General features: G+C 53.5%; 1 long non-coding RNA gene across 1 annotated transcript; it reads left to right on the top strand.

Annotated features, from left to right (window-relative positions):
- The first annotated feature begins 4,795 nt into the window (after nt 1-4,795).
- Nucleotides 4,796-14,118, top strand: LOC137864536 (uncharacterized). The gene is made up of 3 exons (XR_011101534.1): nt 4,796-4,942; nt 11,458-11,858; nt 12,189-14,118. It is a non-coding gene; the product is annotated as an uncharacterized lncRNA (long non-coding RNA).
- The last annotated feature ends 509 nt before the right edge of the window (nt 14,119-14,627 follow it).

Raw genomic sequence — 14,627 nt, 5'->3', positions numbered from 1 at the left:
GGCTGCCCGAGCACACGAGCACAGACACCTCACTGGGGTTTGGCTCCTGCTCCACAACGATCCTGGCGTGGTGCTGCGGGGGACGGGAGCGAGGTACGGTGCGGGGGAGGCTGGGGTCCCTGAGGCTGTTGCCTCTCCTCGTCTCCCTCTGTCTCCTGCTGATCCACGCGTTTGCGTGACCTTGTCGTTGCCGCAGAGCGGAACCTTCCCTTGTTTTGCCTGGGGTATTTTTCAGTGAGATCAGCTCCCCTGCCTGGTTCAAAGCTGGCATTTGCTGCCAAAGGTTATGACAGTGACATCTGCAGCCGGGGGCACCCCCCAGAGATGCTCGGAGCTGACTGCATCCCTATCCCTCATGCTTGCCATTTACCACGCTATCAATATATTTAAAAAAGCAAAAAGCAAAGTCCAGAGAAGGCATCACCAAAGCAAAAGCTATTATGAATGCTGTTAAACTAACACTAACAGCCACTGCTGTTAATCTGTACCAAGGTCAAATTCACAAATCGTCAGGTTACTGTTCCAGCCTGAAATTAGATCATCAATTAGTTAAATCATCACTTTGATACAGAAAGAGAACTGGAGCGGACCCAGTCCTCATAAATCCTGCAGAAGGGTCTGAGAAGGTGGCTCTGCGTTTTATTGGAAAGAATTTGACCAAAGCAATTCAGATCCATAGCGTGGAGCCAGCTAAATGCTTTAATAGTGAAAACAACTTATCACCCACTGCCTGAGCCATAACCTCCAAGCTGATTTGGATGCTGCCATCTCAGACGCGTTTCCCTGTCCCCAGCAGATGTTATAGCACAGCCTTAACCTCTGCTTCAATAAGCAGAGGTTTGAGACTTGCCATATACCAGAACTGACTGATGACTATTTCAAGTTTCTCAGGACTTTGAAACCCAAAACCCACATTAATTTTATGAGTAATTTTATGTGACAATCTTTAGGGCTGTGAAAACTAGAAACTTTTTCCTTTAGGTGCCTTGACCTTATGGTAGCTCATCTGCCCATGCAGGAGCCCCCCTGCACTTTCATCTGATCACCCTTGAGCTCAGAGCTATAAAAAGGATGGGATATCTCCCGGTCAATAAAAATAGGAAAAAAAAGGAGAAGCACAGCTAAAGGTAAAGGTGTTGCAAGCTCTACCCTCCTGCAGCCCTTGGAACATCACTGAGTGGGGGCTGGCATCTGAATCAGCAGCCAGATGGCGAAGTCCTTCAGGCACGGCGCTGCTCACTGCTGGCTGCCCGCCGGCACCCAGGCAGTGGTCAGAGCCTGCAGCAGGCTGCTGGAGGAGGGCTGGGACCAGCAGCCTGGGGCAGCCCGGCTGGCAGCCCCCGTGCGGGCTGGGATGCAGAGCATGCAGGGTCTTGATCACCCCGGACCGTGGGCAGGGTTGGAGAAGGTCTCACTGCTGGCCCAGGCAGCTTCTCAACAACAAAGCTTGAGGTCTGCTCAGACTCCTGGGGCTCCCAGCCCGGCTGCCCAGCAGGCAGAGCTTTGCTCAGAGACACACACATAACTCATGGGAGCTGGTGCAGGGCTTTGTGTGTGTGCACGCAGCTACGTGGGCACAGGTGAGCGCTTGGGTGTGCGCCCATGGGGAGGGGGTGCTGAGTTAGGAGGAAAGTGGCAGTAGGGCAGATCAGGCTATAGCCACAGTGGTGGGTTTATTACGCTGTAAGGTGTCTGACTATGCCTTGTGCCCACATGTTCAGGTCGCTGCATTCAGAGCCAGGAGTAAGGGCCACGTTTCAGGCCATGACCCAGCCACCTCCAGAATCAGGGCCTGGCACAGACACCTCTTGGTCTTGCTTGCTCCCAGATGATCAGACAGAGTTTTATCAGCTCCAACATCTACAAGCAAGTGTGCTCCTCCCTCTCAGCTTTGCATCCCTCAGTACTTCTCAATCTTTGCTTATCCTTTTCAGTTGACTTTGGCATTACATCTCTTGACAACTACCGGCTGCTGACAGTTTTTCCTCCACCTGTTCAAGGAGGAACCTAAAACCACAAACGTTTCCTTCGCCCCAAAACCTTCTCTCCAAGGAGGGCCCAGTAACGTCTCTGACAACAAACAGCAACGTGTCATTTGTTTTTATTACTCTAGGAGGGCAAGCTGCTGTGCGTGACCAAGGAAACCGAGAGCTGGCTGCCCTTGTGAACTTGCCGAGTGCCTGATGGAGAACGCGAGGAGAAGAGAGCTGGGGGAGTATGAAAAACATTACTTCTCTCCTGCTTATTGGCGGAGGCAAGATTGATTGACTATATTTGCTGTACTGGAGAATTCATTGAGGTAGGCACAAAATTGTGGCTAGCACTAGAAAACCACTGTCTGTGTGGATGAACTTACCGTGAACAAAGACATGGAGTAGGTGCAGGGTTTGTGTTTGTGAGGCTGGAAAGTGAGCTGGGGAGCTGTGTGGGGCAGGTAGGGCAGAGGAGATGAGTTGGACGTGGACAGATGCGTGAGATGACACTGGTTGGACTCCTTCTCTCTATGTTTTGATGTCTCAGTGTGTATAGGCACTGTTAGAGAAAACTGAACACCTGAAATATGTAATTTACCTCCTCAGATCAGCCACGAGTGGTGCCCAGAAGTTTGCACACGGGTGGTGGCTTCCCCACCTGTCAGCTGAAGCCCTGCCCAGCAGAGGAGAAGGCCTGGGGCTCACGATGGCAAAGGAGAGGCTTTGGAAAGGCCCTGAAGAACGGGGGGCAGCTGGCAGTGCTTGTGGGAGCTGATGGACGTGAGGAAACACCAAGTCACTTGCCTGAAGCCCAAGGGACTGAGGGTGCCTGCACAGCAGCTGGAGGGGTGGAAAAGGAGGGGTCAGGATGTAAGGACCTCTGGAGAGAAGAGCAGCTCAGGGTGTTTTGTCAGGACAGTGCTTGTGGTGACATACGGTTGGTTTGATAAGAGCAGATCAGTTTTACCATGGTGGTAGTGGCATTTCCCACTGTGGCAGATGCTCAAAACAGATTCATTTCTATAAAGGACATTTATTTGTTTATAAAGGCTCAACACTCACATAATTTTGATGCTCTCATCCTCCAGTTTTTGAAAACAGAGGGAAAAAAAATTGTCTACTGGGAAAAATTTGGGTAAAGCAGCATATTCCGGGTAGGTGAATGCAAAAGCTGCTGTCCTCAAAGGCTTGGTGTCACCATGCTGAGTGTGAGCCCATAGCGAGGACAGGGAAAGGTGGAGGTGTTGTGGTGGCTGAGGGCACCGGGGTGGTTGGAGGCTGCTCTGGAAGAGGTAGGAGCTCCCCATGGGAGTGTAGCGGTCGGTCCCCACACCAGCCCGCATCTTGCTGGCCCTGCAGACTCCTCCTTGCGCAGGCTGGCTGGATGCTGGGTGATGCAGCGTGTCCTTCTGCCAGCGGAGGGACCGCAGGGTGGAGGGGGAAAGGGAATCGGTGAAGGTCATGGGCCTGATGCTGCGTGGTGCGCTGTGAGAAGCACTGCAGAACGGTGTGGGGCTGGTGGCAGCTTGTTGTGGGTTGGAAATGACCATGGAGAAGCCTCTGCTCCGCTATGGAGTATGGGGGAGATCCAGCCCCCAAGGCACAGGGAGTGAGCTGGCCCCACACACCCGCTGCTGTGCTGCTCGCTGCTTGTGTCTGCTCGGCCATGGCAGGGGCTGTGGCTGGGTTTACCTACGGCATAAAAAGCACCGACCATGCTCTCCTGCTAAATCAGGTGCAGTCACGCTGCAATGCGGAGTCACCCCTGTCTGCAGCGGCAAAGGGTTCCTGCCTGGGGGATCCTCAATAGCTCCCAGGGGCAGGAAACACCTTCTTTCCCCCAAGACAAGTGGGGGAGCACAGCGCCCCAGGATCAGGCCCCCACGGTGGCCCTTCCCGCAGCATCCCTTTCCCCACGCTTCCCCGACTCCTCCTCTAAAGCGACGCCTGCCGTGCGAATGGCAGGGCAAGGTAGCGGCGGCAGCAGCCCTGCCTGCAAATTGCGGCTCGGAAATGGCGAGGGGACGAATTGGGGATCCAGCCCACGCCCAGGCCGCCCTGACTGAGGCAAGCCAAGCGGAGGGCTCCCCGCGGCGCTCCTCCGCCCCTTGCCCTGTGGCCGCGGGCTGCGGGAGCACGGCTGCAGCGGGGCCGCGCGGCGGGCGGCCGCTGGCTCCCGCGGACGCCGCGGGCAGCGCTCCCATCGCTCGGATTTATGAGCCTCCACGAAGCCCTCCCGCAGCCCTCCAGGAAGGCACAGGCTGGGGCTTGGGGGGGCTGTTTGCGGGGAATTGCGAATCTGCTCTCTTACACGGCTGCGTACCACTGTGCAACGGTAATCCCCTGAGCAGGGTGAAGCGGAGGCCTAGCTACCATGACCTCCTCTGTAGGTTTCCATGGATACCATGTACTATAAATAAAAAAAGGAATTTCAAACCAGTTTTCAATCCTGCTTAGTGGGAATAGGAAACCTCTTTTGAATTTAGTTTCCTATCTCACCTTACAGGGGTTATTTTGCAGCCTGTTTGAAACAAATAATTACCCCTTCAGCCAGGAAATTACCACCAATCATACCTATTTACTTCCAAACACTCGGCTAATTAGCACATTGGGGAGAGCTGCCTATTTGCACGCTGGAGATGGGAGGCTTAGCCTCTTTATTTTGGCGGTGCTGGGAGAAAGGATGCGAGGCCAAGGGTCAGCGAGGGGCGTCAGAGCCCTCCGAAAAAAATAATAAAGAGCGAAGGAGAGCTGTAAAACTCGCAACGCCGAGACGCCATGTGAATTAGCGTGCAAGAAGCCCGGCAAAAAAGGGAATATTACATCTGCATCCTTTTGCAATGAATCAGAGTCATGCTGCAGATTTTGTCTGGCATACTGGGTCTCTGGAGGATAGAAAATAATTTGGTCGCAGCAGTGGGAGGTGTGTGTGCGTGGAGAAGGGAGTTGCTTTCCAACAGCCTGCTGTGGTGAGAACATGCCTGACACTTCATTCCTTTCCAGTTAATGCAGCGAGGCCGGGAGGAAACTTAACCCTCTAATTGCTAAAGTGTACGGGGGACTTGGGAAAGTCCCCGCCAGCCGAAGGGCACCCGGGTGGGTCGCAGCGCGCGGAGGCTGGGGCGGCAGCTGAACGGCTCTGCCCAAATGGCCGCGGTGGGGGCAGGGGAGGCTTAATTTGAAACAGGCGTGGGGTAGCAGGACAGGAGGACAGAGAGGTTGTGTTTTTCAGACCTTCGGGGCTGGCAGTAGGCCTGCGAGTGCAGCTCGTCACAATGCTGGGTCTGAGCCAGCTGGACATGTGGCGTTTGCTGCGGGGTCTCACGGTCTGGGCTTCCCAAACGGCTCCGTGGCCCCATCTCGGTGGTGTGGGCCGCACTCCTGCATCACGGTGCTGGAGAACCCCAGGTGCTTTCCATCGCCGCTCCACACGTGTGCTCCCTGCCTGCCCCAGCAGCTCCCACAGGGCTGGGGTGCGCAGCACACCCCCACAGCACGCTCCTTGCTGGCTGGCCCCGCACCTCGTGCCAGACCATGGGGCTGGGTGAGGGACACGGGGGCACAGCGTGTCGGGGTGGGCACACTGCAGCCCCCCCCCCGCCATCTGTGCTCGCCTGGGGCCCGCTCACGTGGGAAGGGCTCGCTCCCCTTGGAGGCCTTCTGGAAGCTGCTCCCTGCACACCCTCTGTGCACAGCGCTGCCATGGGGCACGCGCGGTCTCTTCGCCTGGCTCACTCCTGTGAAGCCCTGCCAGGCAGTGCAGGCTTGGGATCTGCCATCAGGAGCTCTCCACGTCCGGGGAGAAGGAGGAAGAGGAGGAGGAGGAGGCAGCTCTGTCGGTAGTGGGGATGCACAAAGCACCCAGGGCTCAGCCAGAGCCTCATGCACGCTGTGCTCGAAGCTAGTCCATAATGTTTAATGGCACAGGATGGTCGTGGGCGTCTGACTCTGAGCCTGTTCACTGCTGCCCTCCTAAAGCTCCTTATTAGCATTTCCAGGACGTCGATGTTGTGCTTGGGTATACGGGAAGGCACTCGCGAGCTACAGACCGGCAATATATCAATGTTAGAGAAGGGCCCATTTAAGCTTAATATCAGAGACTGGGTTTTTCTGGAGTCAGGTGCCTCATTCCCATTGAAATTCAGCATGAGTTGGAGTCTCTGCTCCCAGGGCTTCTTTGAAAGTCCCAGACTTAATTAGTATTTATCTTAATTAGAGGGACGTTACCTGCTCTGGGAACCTCATGCTATCTGCTGTGCTCATGCCCGCAGCACCCTGGGAAGGGGCTGCCAGCCCTTTCTGCAGCTGGCAGCTGAGGCGCGGGGTGGCTCACGCTGCACGCCTGGCTGGGGCACAGCCACGTCCCCCAGGGGGCCAGGGCAGACATCACAGGAGACCCGTGGTGACACTGTGCCCCACACCCACCTCAGCCCCCCTGCAGCTTTGCCAGGACCCCGGTGGGCACTGGGTGCCAGCAGGGCTCCAAAGCACCGCTGCTTGTTCACCATCTTCAGGCCGGGCCAAACATCACAGGTTGGAGGATGGGAGGGTGAAGAAACAGGAGAAAATCAGCTCTCCTTTTGAAAACAAAAGCTACCGGCTTGGGAAACGCTTAGAAATCCAATCTGGCCCAAAACAGTGCCAGCCAGGGAGAACATCGGGGTCCCTTGGCAAAGAGGATCTCACCCCACCTCCTGCGTCCAGGGATGAGCTGCCCCAGGCAGGCACGTCCCTGCTCCTCCTGCCCCTGCTGCACGGGCTGCCAGGGACAGGCGGGGTGACACCTGAGCCCCTGGACGCACAGGACTGGGCAGGACAGGCTGGCTGGTGTCCTGGAAGGGGTTTTTGGTGGGGGCAACCCAGCTGGCTCCAGCCTGAGCCACCCCAGCAGGGTGACCTGCCCCGGAGGCAGGGTGCAAGGCCCCAGGGGCTGTGGAGGCAGTGCTGTGTGTGCCCCCGGGGATGAAGCAGCAGGAGCACAGGTGACGGGGACAAGGCGTTCCCCAGGCAGTGTACTGATATGAGGAAGGTGCAGACTAATGCCTGGTTCTTCCTCCTCCTCTGGGAAAAGCTGCATGTTGGGGAAGGCCATGCCGACAGAGAGGAGACAGTGGGGGGCTGGAGTTGTCTGTGGTCAGGCCATGGCAGATGGTGTTGATGATTTTCTAGGGCCTGGTGACAGGGAACTCCATCTGTGGGGCTTTCTGAGGGTAGGAGATGCCTCCAAGCCCTACTGCTCTGCCATGGTGCCGAACACCTCAAGGAACCCCACCAGTGCTCCTGGAGGCTTATTGTGACAGGAAGGGCTGAGCTCAAGGGTGAAGGACAATGACTGGGAGATAGTGAGGGATGTCCTCAACACCCTGCCGGCAATTCATGGGGACGTGGCAGGGACACCACCCGGGTGCAGGGTGAGAGATGTCACCACTCGGCGGCTCAGTGGGAGCCATGGTAATGCCAGATGTGGAGCCAGGTCTTTGTCCTGAAGGACAGCAGGGGCGGTATTCCAGACCGGCTTCTGGACCACATGCCTGGCAGCTGGTGAAAGGGGTGGGATGGAAAGTGGTCTTGTAGGGAACAAATGTGGTTTCGTACGGAAAAGAGAGAAGGAAGTAGTCACCAGGAAGAGGGGAATAGCCCCCCAAAGCAATGTGTTGCAGAAAATGATTTATGAAGATGTCAGACACTCTTATCACCCCTCTCCCCACTGATATTTCATGGGTGCTGGGAGGAGACCAGCGAAAGTTTCTTAAGAGAAGCGAAACTCCCAGAAACCAAAGGTTCATGTTGAATAGTCTGATGAAAATTCCTGGAAATGTTAACATTGCAGAGCTGCAATTAGGAACCATATCCTTGCAAATAACACTGAAAGCTGTGAGAAAAGCATTCTTTCCAGGTCTTGGTGACACAGGAATAAAACAGGTGGCACTGAATTTAATGCTACTGTTAAATAAGATTTTTATTCAGCCAAGAAAAATGTAGCTGGAAAGATGGACGGCTCCATCGTTTCATTCTGTTTCACGTAAAACTACCATTTACCTTACTAGATATTTTATAGAAGACTTGCCGGTCTCAGCCTGTAGGCTTCGAAATTGTAGACAATGTGCTAATGTAAAGTTGCTTGAGCTTATGGAAGATTTAGAAGGCCTGGTTCCCATGTGTTGCGACTGGCACTATATCAGAAGAACAGCTGAGTATATGGAGCAGGGAGCTACAAGCAAGTTATCGAGTAAGGAGAGGATCTGCCTGGGGCTAGAGCTTGGATGGCAGTGCTGGGAAGTGCCCCAGCAAGCTGGGCAGTGTGGAGGTTGGGGTGGGAAGTGCTGCGGTGGCGAGGAACAACATGGGCTTTCCCCCTCTGTGGGACAGTGTGCTGGCTGCCTTCACGAGCTTTGGGCCTTGGAAATGCTTTTAGGGCCACAGGGCAAGGACAGGATATTTAGGAAGTCTAATTAGAGCTTGGAGGGGCGCTTCCACTCGGCAGTCGGTGAAGGAGGTCAGCTCTTCTCTAAGTTGACTGGGAGGAAGAAGCTGTTTTGGCTGCTCCAAAGTCCCATCTGGAGGAGCTGAATTCTGTGCCTGAGGGAAGGAGGCTGACCTCCAGCCCCTGGGAGCACCCTGGGGGCAGTGCATTTCCTCCCCAGTTTTGAAGGTGCACTGGCAGAGATCCCAGAGACTGCAGAGATACCCAGGCCTGAAGCTAGGGCTGAAAGCTGAAAGAAAGGATGGGGTACCCAGGGCCAGCTTGAGTGCAGTCTGGCTGGGATGTGTGGCTGGGACTTCAAAAGCAGGCTGTGTACTCAGCAGGAGCAATGGTCACTACAGACACACCCACACCCGGGGAACTCAAGCACCCCCATAGAGCAGAGAGAATTGCCTTCCAGCTGCCTGGCTGCCCCGCTTCTTGCTGATGGCATATTTCAAAGGACGACTGCTGCCTTCTCTGTTAATGAAGGGGATGTGTGGGTGACCAGGCACTGGCACAGGTTGCCCGTCTCAGGGCTGTGGCATCAACCCGTGGCACAGGTTGTGGCATCTCCCTCCTTGGAGATCTTCAAAAGCCACCTGGGTGTGGTCCTGGTCACCCTGCTTTGTGTGTCCCTGCTCGAGCAGGGGCTTGGACCAGATGATGTCCAGAGGTGCCTGCCAGCCTCAGCTGGTCTGTGGCTCTGTGAAAAAGCCAGTGCAGAGCCCAAAAGTGCTGGCCAGAGCTCAGCATGGTGTCTGGAAGAGCTGGAGCAATCCAGCCTCACCTCACCTGTGATCCTGTCTCAGCAGGGCAGGCGAGGGGCTCGCACAGCGTGCCAGAAGCCCACTTAGCGTGCACCACCTCACGTAGAGGAGGGAGGGAGAGGCAGCCCTTGGGTGCCATCTCTGGAGCTGTGTGAGGAAAAGTGGTGGCTGGAGGGGCAGCTGTGCCTGGGAAGGGAGGAGCGGTTTGGCAGGCAGGCGGAAAAGCTTTTGTGACAACCGGCTTAGAGCTCTAACAGCCATCGCTGGCCCCACCTGAATTGCTTTTCCTAGGAAATGCCAAACTGCAGTGCAGCAGCCTGGCATCACGACCAGCATGATGCTGCTTTTGGGGACAAGCTGGTGCTTTTGTCTTTCCAGGTTTAGCGAACAAGCTGAAGGCTTTAGGTACACCCACCAGCATCCTTCCTTCTGGAGCAGGTCACAAAACCAAGCTGCTTCTTCCCAAGAGCAGTTTGTGGAATAAATTCTTACACCATCCATCTGTAATAGGGCTAAATAATCTATCGCACTGATCCTTGCTCTTTGGAGAGGCTTTTGGATTGGGGCCTGGGCCTTTTGCTGTCCTTAGTAAAGGGTCACCAAGAAATATGAGTAGAAATATGAAACAGGATTCCCTGGGAATAATCCTCTTACATGAAACACAGCGGTGTCTGTGAGAAATCTCATGTGGACCAAGATGATGCCTCTTCTTGTAGGGCATGAAGAGGAGTCTGCAACAAGACCATATCCTATTAATATGCTCAAAACTTGTGAGAGTCGGGCTGGGCAAGGCCCTGAATATTAGAGCTATGCAGGCTCCTCATTGGCAACACAAATGTGGAAGCCCAGAGATGCTCCTGGGAGGACTCAAAATGAAGACATTTTAGTGAAAAAAATGTCTCTTCATTAGAGATGAAGTCATGACTGTTTGTCAAAACCACCCTCCCAGAGCCATCCTCTAACCCCAGATCCACCCTTGGGATTAGGGTGCAGCCCCATGGAGCTCTGTGTGGCTTTGTCACCAACCAGTCCATCGCTGTTCTTTGGATGACTTGGGAAACGTATTCATTTTTGGCCTGTTTGGGTGGTGTCCCCATTGCTCCAGTGTCTGGTGAAGTCAACTGGACATTTTCTGTTTGAATCCTCTGACCCACAGTAACACTGGCTGCCTAAAACTTGACAAGGGATGCTCTGAAGTAGAAAACTCCTCTCTAGATCGGACCAGTAAGATGTTTCCAGCTCGATCATGTGGGTCAGCACTGTGTTGTCTGTATTTCCTTGAGGCATTTGTTAACAAGCCACTGCTAAATAGCTGTAATCCTCCAGCTGCAAGCCTGGGTCTGAGGGTGGTTTGCTACAACAGGATAATGTTCCTAGCTAGAATCCGTGTGTTTGGAGCCCATACCATGGCCCACTTAAATACACGTGAGTCTTGAGGGGTCTTGGCAAAAGAGCAACCTAAATCAAATTAGGAAGACAAAGGGATGTTCCCAAGGGGCACTGCCTTGGAGTGAGCCCACAGGATTTGAAACCAAGATTTTTTCCCCCCCCACCGTTGAATGGTAGAAATAGGTAATCCAGATTAGTTGCTGAGTGCCTCCAGGAGGTAGGATTAGTAAAAAGAAGAGTCTGCGATACTCAGCTGGCAGTATCTCACCAGGAAAAAAAGTATAGCCACATTTGCAAGCTCCTGCCCAGTCTTGGAGGGTAAAATCATGGGAATGATTACAAGAAACTCTCCAAAGGCCAGAAGCAATGTTTGTATGTTACAGGAGACATACGTGAGTCTACTGCATCACCTTGCCTCTTGCTTTAAATGTCATGATCGAATTTGCAAGCTTACTGGTGTTTTGATGTAAACCATTTGCTAGGTCAGTTGATATTTTAATTCACACAGACAACAAAAGCAATAATATTGTATTTCACAAGTCAGAATTGTTTTCCCTTCGGAGAACTAGTCAGAAGAGGAAATTTCTCTCTAAAGAAGTCCAACTTCCCAGTTATCCAGGGCCTACATCCATTGGAAATTTTGATGAACTTTCTGTGAGAAAACATCAAATCCTTCTGAGCAGTGAATCATGCAAGTAGCATTATTATGTACACACAGCTTAACGGAGTATATTCATTGTTACGTACCTGGATGTGATTAGCAATGCTTCTGTAATGTGAAGGTGGGATGGAATGCAATGGTCTGACTCCATTCTTGGGCTGGCAAGAATTTAACCATACCCCATCCCCCTTGCTTCCCCAGGCTTCTTCCCCAGCTGCTCATCTGGCAAGATCATCAGGGCTGGGTGATGACAGACTAACAGCATGTGACGAGGGGCATAGCCCCTCATCTCGGGGTGAAGCTGGCATCCTAACGCAGATAACAAGCCTCCCTGACAAAGGGAACAGAGGATCAGCATCATTTTCTAAGCATCATAGAGCTCTGGGACATCGACCTGCTTGTACTGAGACCATGGTTGCTTTTGAAGCAGTTCTACTGGAGGCAATATTTCTGCCTTCGGGGCCTCCAAAAACTGAAGGAGGCAGCAAAAAGGTGGTGCTGCCATCACTTGGTGGTGCACCAGCTGTGATACAGGGCTGGGCTGGAGGAAACAGGGGAGACGAGATTCAAGGGGTAGTTTTTCCCTTCAGGAGGCGATGCAGGTGAGATTCTGACTCCTGATTCCTTTAACAAGAATGACCAAAAGGAAGAGGTGTCCCTCTAGGTCAGCAGTGACCCAGTGGGAGCTGTCTGTGCACTGGGGAAAATTCTCTCCTGAGCACAGAACAAAGGGGGGGAACCCCAAAATCAGGATTCTGTTTCTGAAGATGCAGGTGTTTGAGCTGCACACCTCCCCACTGCTGAAGAACGATCACAGCTCTGTCCTGCTGTCCCTCCCTGCTGGCATCAACTGGTCACGGCTTGCAGAGTGCGAGCCTAGCCTTACCCCAAGGGACGCTGCTGTCTGATATGTGCCTGTTCCTTCCCTCCAGGTGCAGCAGAGTGGTGAAACCCCAGGAGCGTGACGGAAATCCAGAGCCTGGCTGTGGCTGTGCAAACCTGCTCTGTGTCCTCCCAGCCAGCACGGTTTGGGCTGGGGAACTGACCCCACCCCGCCATCTCTGCCTGGGATAAAGGGAGCTTGTTTCTGCTTTAGCTCACTGCAATATCTCCTGCTGGCAGACTTTCCAATTAGGGAGCCAAGTGGGAGTCAGGAGAGACCCCAGGGTGGATTTCACACTCGTTCTTTATTTATATGTAAACCTGGACGTGGGGCTGAGCTGCTGAGCAAGTGAGAGAAGCAGTACTGAGGGAGGGGGAAGCCAGCCCAGGGAACAGAGGCCTTTGCAGCTCTCATTTGAAGCATGTGTGGGACAGGGCTGAGCAAGAGGGAAAGTCTGGCTTGCATTTCCCACCTGTTTCAGCTGCTGGGGGGATGCCAGGTTCATGTTTTCTTCTCAGTCCCTACTTGTGCCTCCCAGCATGGCACTCGAGCATCGTTGGACACTAGGGACTGCCAGTTGTCTCCTGGCGACGTAGGTGAGCACCCTAATGCACCTCAGTGTCCTTCTAGCCACACACAAAGGGGAACTGTAACCAGGTGGGTTCCTGGCTTTGGCCCAACATTCTTCCTCTCCTGTCCTGGTTCCTGCCAGTGCCCCAGAGCCAAGCACCGTGTCCATCTGTTGTAGCCAACCCATGGTGCTTGGGCCGGAGGGCACACAGACCAGAGGTGCGACTGGGAGCAGCAGATGCCGCACTTGGGGCTGTGACACCTTCCCTCCTGGCGCACCTCCATCCTGCGCTCTCTTCTCTTTCCACTGGGTGGGACCGTTTCAAACTGCCAAAGCCAACTGGCCACCCTCTTTTTGTTAAAATATTTAATAAAAACAATCATAGTGAAGATTAAAACCTGGGGGGAACAGCTCTTCCACAGGCAAGAAGGAGCATGGTGTTGCCCCTGTGGACAGCCGGTGTGCAAACACGCCTGCTCCAGGGAGCGAGCCGCCCTGCCAGCACAGCAGCTTTGCTTGGAGCAGTTCTGATCACCAGGGCCTCTTGGCCAAGCTAGCACAAGGGCTGTTTTCCAGGGACTTTTGCTTGTCCTTATGGCATGGTCATGGCTGCACAAACAGTCCCATTGGCTCAGCTGCAGACCTTCCTCCCCGCTCTCCTTTCCTTTGTTTGTAAAATGTGACTTTTCTCAAGATAGCTTTTTTTCAGATGTCCAACCAGATGAAAATCCCAGGTGATGCTCACCGATGCTATGAAAACTGCCGCAGTTTTGGGCTGGTAGTTGTAGAACATGATAGGTTTTAGTTAACTGGTTAGGTGACCTCAGCAAGGCATCTCTCAGATGAGAACCAGGAGGTGTGGGAGCAGTCCCTGGTTCCCAAACTCTCATTTTACCCATCAGGACTGTTCGATACTTGGCCTCATTAGCACAGGGGTAACAGGATTTCTTAGCTTGGCAGGTGTGCTGAGAAGATAAATTCAGCAACATTTGGAGGGTATCACAAGGCTACAGCTTTATTCAGGCAGCTCTGCAGGCCACAGCACTTCTCACACACGTAAGTGAACTGCAGCTACAGCTCATGGACAGTCAGAGCAGGGAGGGATGCTTGAGGGATAGCTGAGAGAGATCCAGAAAAAGGTGAGCAGCACAGGGAAGGTGAATGGAATAGTTCATTCTCTCTCCCAGTTGAGACACGGTGACGTGAATCAAAGTCAATAAAAGTCATCTTCAAGCAGACAGAAGGAAGCAATTTTTCACATTCTGTGTTGTGGTGCTGTGGAACTCCCTGAGAAAGGACATCATAGCAGGTTGGCACAGGACACTGGATAAGAAACTGACTGAAAATACACACTCTGCATAATATGTCTGCAGCTTATGGGGTTGCAGGCAACAGGATGTGAAGATCAAGGAACAAGTCACTCAGATGGGTCTCTGCCATGTTCTGGGGAAGTGAGGCAGCTTTGGGGGCAGACAACACTTCAGTGGGATGCTACCTGGAGCTGTAGGATGACGGCATCAGACACCATGGACAGTGTGGGATGCACATACATTTGGGCGCAGACCTGTACCTAAAGTCCCAGCCTGTACCTAAAATGGCCTCAAGGGAAGGCGTGAGTTGTAACACAACAGGGCCCAGCAAGATGCTCAGCATCTGAGAGACCCTTGCTGACTTTCAGAGCCAAATAAATATCCCAGGGAGGCAGCAGACGACAAGCAGCCAAGCTGAGTCAGAGAGCACCTTTTAATCCAAAATCCCAGGACCTGTACAGAGACTTTCCCATCTCGTGCAGCCTGAGCACAGCTGAGCCCCTGTGTGCCTCCCGAGCACCAGGAGAGCCAGCAGGCAGCCCCTTCTGCACATGGCCGCTGTTTTATTTAATGACCCTGATGCAATTAGCAAGGCACTGCAGAGCAG

Source organism: Anas acuta, chromosome 14, assembly GCF_963932015.1.
Source record: "Anas acuta chromosome 14, bAnaAcu1.1, whole genome shotgun sequence".
NCBI lineage: Eukaryota > Metazoa > Chordata > Aves > Anseriformes > Anatidae > Anas > Anas acuta.
This window is presented reverse-complemented; position numbering and strand designations above follow the sequence as displayed.